The sequence below is a fragment of the Piliocolobus tephrosceles genome, chromosome 10 (genome assembly GCF_002776525.5).
Source record: "Piliocolobus tephrosceles isolate RC106 chromosome 10, ASM277652v3, whole genome shotgun sequence".
NCBI lineage: Eukaryota > Metazoa > Chordata > Mammalia > Primates > Cercopithecidae > Piliocolobus > Piliocolobus tephrosceles.
Genome location: NC_045443.1, coordinates 39,549,811 through 39,557,531, shown reverse-complemented (window position 1 = coordinate 39,557,531; position 7,721 = coordinate 39,549,811).

Here is a 7,721-nt window from a genome sequence, read left to right as displayed (position 1 = left end):
CTCCATCTCAAAAAACAAACAAACAAGAAAATATACCAAAAGCTGGACCACAAAAGAAAAAAGTTATAAACTGGACTCATCAACATGAAAAGCTTCTACAAGACACTGTTGAGAAAGTAAAAAGATAAACCAGCTGGGCACGGTGGTTCACTCCTGTAATCCCAGCACTTTGGGAGGCCGAGGCAGGCAGATCATGAGGTCAGGAGATCCAGACCATCCTGGCTAACACGGTGAAACCCTGTCTCTACTAAAAATACAAATAAATTAGCCAGGCATGGTGGCAGATGCCTGTAGTCCCAGTACTCGGGAGGCTGAGGCAGGAGAATGGCATGAATCTGGGAGGCAGAGCTTGCAGTGAGCTGAGATCGCACCACTGCACTCCAACCTGGGTGACAGATCAAGACTCTGTCTCAAAAACAAAAAAAAGATAAACCACAGATAAGGGACTTGTATGCTGAATATATAAAGAACTCGCAAAACTCAACAATAAGGAAAAATAAGATTGGGCAATAATTTTGAACACACACTTCAACAAAGAGGTATATGGATGGCAAACACACACACACACACGAGAAACGTGTTCAGTATCACCAGTCATTTGGCAAAAAAGAAAAACCACACACACACACACACACACACAGTAAAACCACAGTGAGATATCATTTCATATCTATGAAAATGGCTCCATTTTTTTAACTGACAACATCAAGTGCTGACAAGGATACAGAGTAACTGGAACTCTCACATGTTGCTAATAGGATTGGAAAAGGGTACAAGTACCTTTGGAAAGCAGTTTAGCAGGTTTTTATAAAGTTAAACATACACTCTCCAGTGACCCAGTAATTCTACTCCTAGACATTTACCCAAGGGGAATGAAAAAGTTATGTTCATAAAAAGCCTGTACCTGAATGTTCATAGCAGCTTTCTTCATAATTACCAAAAAGTGAAAGTAAACCAAATGTCCTCTGTTGAATGGATTAAAAGCCTATGGTATATCCATGTTATGGAATACCACTCAGTAATAGAACAGAACAGACTAATGGTATACATACTAAATGGACAAATCTTAAATAGATTATGCTAAGTGAAGGAAGTCAGAATCAGAAAGCTATATATATTATTGTGTTCCTGTGACAGTTTAGAAAAGGCAATGCCACAGGAACAGAAAACAGATCACTGGTTGCCCAGGAGAGAGGAGAGCTGACTTCAAAGGGAGAACCTGGGGGACTCTTTTGGGACGATGGAACTCCTCTATATTTGTCTAAAGGAGTTGCGATACGACTTATGCATTTGTCAAAACTGTACACCAATGAAAGCAACTTTTACTATCTTAATTTTTTAGCAATAAAAAATTTAAAACAATTATGTCTAATATCCCTCCATGGCTTCCCGTGACTGACAAAACTCAATTTGCTTTAGACTACCATTCAAAGCCCTTCCTGTTTTGGTCTTTCCCTGCCTCTCTAGTTCCTTTTCTTTCCTGTGCCTCAAACAGGCTACATCACTGTGGTTCCCTAAATACCCTGCATTGTGTCTCAGTTTTCTGCCAGCGTGTGGTCCTCCAGGAACACCCTGCCTACCGCCTCTTTGGATTCTCTCCCTCTAGGCCCTGCCCTAAGCATGTGAAGTGCCAACCAGGCTGGATGTCTTGCAGTTCCCCCAAAATGTGCTAGGTAGTTTCAAGCCTCCTGGCCTCTGTGCATCCTCAGTCTGGAATATTCTTTCTTGCATGTATTCTTTTTAATAAAAGCCCAGTAAACAGTCACTTGTCTTAGAATTCTGTCCTAACGTTACTTCTGACATTTTTCCTGAAGCCTCCCCAGGAAGGAACTTGTTCTCCCCTTGTAATCCAACCATGCCATGCAGACTTCCATTACAGCATTTGGAAACATTGCAGGCATATGTTTTCATGTCTATCATGACCTCCCTAAGAGCAGGGATTCTTCTTTTTCATTTCGTATTGCCACTACCTACACCTAGCATATTTCTGACACATGACAGGTGCTTGATAAATGTTTGATGAATGAATGAATAAAAACCTAACAAGCTAATGAGCTAATAAATCTTCTCTGGACTAAAACTCTGAAGTGTCCTGCAGAAGAATGCTCTATGTCATCCCAATTCTGAGGAGCCCACCTTCAGCAAATACTGCCTACTTTCTTTGATGTTTGTAAACTAATGTTGTAATTACCTATTTACTGCACATGGTTATGCAAATAGGTAATTATACTAGATTGTGAGTTCTTCCAGGAACTCACTAAACTCTAGATCCCTAGCACCTAGGAGACAATGCCCAACTCAAGCAGCTACTCAATAAACTTGTGTTAAGCCAGGCATGGTGGCTCCCAGCACTTTAGGAGTCCCAAGGAGGGAGGATGGCTTGAGGCCAGGCATTTGAGTCCAGCCCAGGCAACATGGCAAGATCCTGTCTCTACACAAAAAGAATAAATGAAAATAAACTTGCATTAAACTGACTTTTCAGATGAGTAGAATCCCTGCTTTTTTCCTCTCCTGAGTTCAGGGCCCAATTAGGCTTCAGTGATGCCAGTAATAAGAAGTGTATGAAAAGAAGAAAAGTTAAAGTTCTTAAAGAGAAAACTTTAAGACAGGCATGCATAATCAGAGTAGAAAGACATCAATAACCCAACAGTAATAAATGTAGGGAATCAGAAATGACCTTAAACCACATTTTCCTCTGGAAAAATAATCCTTCAAAGAAAATGAGAGCAAAATGAACAATGGAAAGATAAGCAAAACTGCTTATACCAAAAGAATCCTTGGAAGATAACACATGAAGTGAGAAGACACAGTATCTCTTTCCAAAGCCCGGAATTGGTTTCAGGTCTGCTGCTCAGCCCCATCTCCCCAGGCATGTCTGCAAGTCACATAGTTTCACCTCCGCTAATGTCTGCATTGTCCCAGGAATGATTTAGAACCTGTCAGGGCAACATGATTTTACTAATGAAGGGGAATTCTTGGTTCAATTTGGCCATGATACATTCTGAATCCAAGTGCAATAGTACATATTCTTTGAATCTCAGAAAGAGTTTCTAAGAATTTGACCAAAACAAATATTTATGTTATAGAAAAGACTTTGTGAATATTAAACTTTCCCAAACGAACCCTGCTGGAACAACATTCACTGACTGAACACTGCCTTTCCACACCCCATCCCCCTACTCCCACTTCTCTCTCTCTCTCTCTCACACACACATACACACACACACACACACACACACTTCACTGCCTGTTGCCCATTTGGAGCTGATTAGTTCATCCCCCAACAGGTACTAAAACATTATGAGCTCAATGAGCCTGCTTACCCCACTGAGTAACCCCAGACTTGTATCTCAGCAAGCCCTGTGCTGAAATGTAAGAGCCAATTCCCTTGCAACTTATCATAAAATTCCCATCAGTTACATGAATATTTTTAAACACTTAATTTTGATCAATCCTTTGGCTTTTTCCCTATGTATGTGTGTACACCTGTGTCTATGGTGATTCTTTTATTAGATGGATCTTAAATGTGATAGGCAATAATGCAACAAATCTAAAATTCGTAAGTCTACGTTCAGACTCAGGACTAGGATGAGACAAGAGAGGGGCTAAAGTTGCAAAATTCAAGAGGGCCCTCACTCTCAGGGTGCCCAAAGCTTTTTCACTGCCAGTCCCACTCATCTGAGGCTCTGTAAAGAGAAGTTACATGCTTTACTACTGTGCAAAAAATACACACAGGTCATCTAATCCTCTCACAAAAAAAAAGCTGTGTCTCCTCTTCACATAGCTGACTACTTCTCAACCTTCAAGTTCTAGTTCAGATGTCTCCTCCTTGGAGAGAATGTTCCTAAATACATTCTTTAAAGGAGCATCCTCTCCTTTAATCCATCATGGCACTCTTATATTTCTTCTCCATGTTGGTCAAAATGTATAATTACTTCTTGTTTATTGTCCGTTTCCACTAGAATATTAGCACTGTTAGGGCAGAAACAATGAATGTCTTGTTTAACAACATACCCCCATTGCCTAGCACCGTGCCTGGCACATAGTTAACACACAATAAAATAAGTGTTGAATGAATGGAACTTTAATGGCTTTGGGATGATTCAAGTCCACTCGTGACATTTACTTGCCTTGAATCCTTAGGTGAGTTACATAAATCCTGTATGGCTCACCTTTGAATGTTCTCACCTCAAAATGGAGATGTTCATTCATCCATTCATTCATTCAATAAGTTGCTTGCAAGGTATCTGACATAAATCAAAGAGTAAGTAAATGAATAATGTTTATTTTCTCATTCGGAAGCATAAAAAGTTACATACTGTTCAAATTTACATGGCCAGTGTTCTGGTTTTCTAGGACTATATAACAAATCACCCAAAATTTAATGACTTAAAACAAATATTACTTCACTATGATTCACAGTTCCTGTGAGTCAGGAATTTGAGAAGGGCTCCGTTGGGTAGGTCTGGCTTGGGACTTCTCACCCAGTCAGATGGTGGCCAGAGCAGGGGAAAAAAAAAAAAATGGAGGTCTGGAGAAGCTAGGGGTTAGCCAGGGATTGATACATTTCTCCCTCTTCTCTCTCTCTCTCTCTCCCCGCCCCCACCCAGCATGCTGTTGCAGTGCTTCTTTATATGGTCTCTCTAGGTAGACCAACTGGACTTCTTCACAGCGTGGTGCCCTTAGGACAGTCAGACGGCTTACCTGCCAAAACAGTGCTCCATTGCAAGTGTTCCAGCAAACAAGGCAGAAGTTGTATTGCCATTTATGACCTAGCATTGGAAATGCAGCTAAGTAGATATTTCAGGATCCTTCCTGCCTACATTCATTCTGGAAAACAAAGGCCTATTTTGCTCTGTCTGTCCTTTTCAGTTCAAGCTGATACAATTCCTTTAAAATTTTTTTGTGAAATTTTTGTATATTAATTTGTAATCTACTACGTTAAATGAAAGTTAGACAAAACTCTTTAAAGTACGTTTTCACTCCCTGTGAGGTTGCCTTTGGAAAATTCCCTTAAGTATCTTAAAAGTCCTGGCCGGGCACGGTGGCTCATGCCTATAAATCCCAGCACTTAGGGAGGCCAAGGTGGGAGGATGGCTTTAGCCCAGAAGTTTGAGACTCACCTGGGCAACATGTTGAAACCCTATCTCTACCAAAATACAAAAATTAGCTAGGCTTTGAGGCTCACCCATGTGGTCCCAGCTACTTGGCAGGTGAGGTGGGAGGATCCCTTGAGCCTGGGATGTAGAGGTTATATCCCTTGAGACAATAGCGAGCCACTGCACTCTAGCCTGGGAGAGAGAGCAAAACCCTGTCTCAAAAAAACCCAAAACAGTCTTAAAAACAAAAACAACACATTTTAGAAATCCTATTAACACAAAGGGTCTGTGATGCACACCCTTCAGATTCTTAGAACATTTTTGTCTGTTTGCAAGGATATGAGGCCCCACCTAACATCTTTGAGATCTTAACAAAGGATCGTACAAGACCACCCTGGATTTGATCTCTGCCCTGAAACTAGTACTTAATTTGAGATTTTTTTTGTTTTCTGGTAAAATAAGAAACATTTATTTTCAAAACGGTCTTGACATCTTACTATTTCCTCTATGTTTTTATTAAAAACTGAAGAGTTGCATTTTGGCTTATCTCTCTACTTGTGTCTTAGCATGTCTACAAGAAACCAGTTGGCCTTTTCAACATTCTGTCTACAAATTTTCTCAGACAGATCCATCAGTTCATTAGGTACGTTTTCTCTTTTCCATACTACTAGAGGTGACAATTTGGCTAAACTTTCTGCCACAACCTCCCAAAGGCCTCCTTTCTTCTGGTTTTCAATAAAGTTTTCCTCATTCCTTGAAACCTTTAAAACAGATTCTTCAGGGCCCAACAGGCTTCTGCTGACAGTATCTTCAAGGCTCTTCCAGTATCTCCCTGATGCCTGACCCCAAACTGTTTTCATCTTTTGTTCTAGCAGCACCCTACTACAAAGTAACAGAGTCTGTTCCATTTTTCTGATATGTATCAAATCAATCTGAACTTAAGGTCTTGAAGCAAGAACAAACATTCTATTCTCTTGTTGTTTCTGTGGGTCAGGAGTCTGAGAAAGATTCTACCAGGGTGGGGTTCAGTGACTCACTAATCCCAGCACTTTGGGAGGCAGAGGCAGGCAGATTACTTAAGGTCAGGAGTTCCAGACCAGCCTGAACAACACAGTGAAACCCTGTCTACTAAAAATAAAAAAAAAAAAAAGAATTATCCAGGCATAGTGATGCATGCCTATCGTCCCAGCTACTCAGGAGGCTAAGGCAGGAGAATCAGTTGAACCCAGGAGGTGGAGGTTGCAGTGAGCTGAGATGGCACCACTGCACTCCAACGTGGGCAATAGAATGAGACTCCATCTCAAATTTAAAAAAAAAAAAAGGCTCTACCAGGTCATTCTGGCTTAGGGTCTCTCATGTGGTTGCTGTCAGAGAGTGGCTGGAGAAGGAATAGTAGGTGGGTTGGAGCAGATGGGGGATGCCAGGCAGCTCTCTATTTTATTCATGTATGCTCAGGGCTTCTCCATGTAGTGTCCTTACAGAGGCTACCTTGGGCTTCCTCACAGCATGGTGGTTGGAGCTCCAGCAAGGCAGTGTTAGCATTACCTTTTGTCTTCACTTTGGAATTCACACAGCATCACTTTCATCACACACTGTTGGGAAATAGTGAAAACACCTGCCCAGTTTCAGGAGCAAGAATGCAAACCCACGCCTTTATAGGAGGAGTTTTTGGGGTTTTTTTGTTTGTTTGTTTTTTCTTTGTTTTTTTTTTTTTTGTAAGTACAGATTTATTTTCAACCCTCTACATCCAGTAAGTAGCCATTGAACTACTTGTTTTCTATTACATTAAAGGAAATAGAAAACTTCATTCAATTATTCATTTATTCATACTCCCTTAATCCTCTGTGTAAATCCTGTTACTAGAATATCACATTATTTTCGAATGGCCTCTTTTTGTATGTGTCTCTTCCCTTAGACTGTCAGATTTCCCAATGTGGTTGGGAACTGTTTCATTCTTCTTTGTGTCTTCATTAGTGTGAAATCTGACTCATAATAGATGCTCAAATAATATATGCTGACTAAACAGATGAATAAGTAAATTGCACTTTTACTTTATTTACAAATGTTGAATTGGAATATATCCTATTAAGTAATGAATCACCAAAAACTAAATTTACATTTCTATTCCCTGTTGCTAGAAAATTTTGTTCTTATTAAGTCAACAGCATAATCCATATTTATATTGGCTTTGTTTTGCAAATGTGCATTTTCACATGTAGACCACAGAGAGGATATATCCTGCCTTAGAATCCAAACAACTGGAGCAAATGTAAAAAATACCTTCCGAGAAGAAGGCTGACCCAACCACAGCTCAGGACAGATTGCCCAGCATGGGGAAAGGGACAAGAGAACAACCTTGTGAAAAAGCAGCAGCAGGAAGAGAAATATCATGGCAGAGGTGCAGGCCTCACGAGGAAGAATGGCAAAGCTCTGCCACCCACCTCAAGCCTTCTGAGCTGAGGAAACGGTCCCAGGGCATAATAAATCTCTAAGTGCAAAAGTCAGATGAATACAAAGCTAAGGTGGTGTGAAAAGATGCCCAGCTCCAAGAGACCTGACTATTATGGATAAGGCAACATGGCGGGCCCAGGGTTGGGCTCTTCCTCTGCATAGTGGATTCAG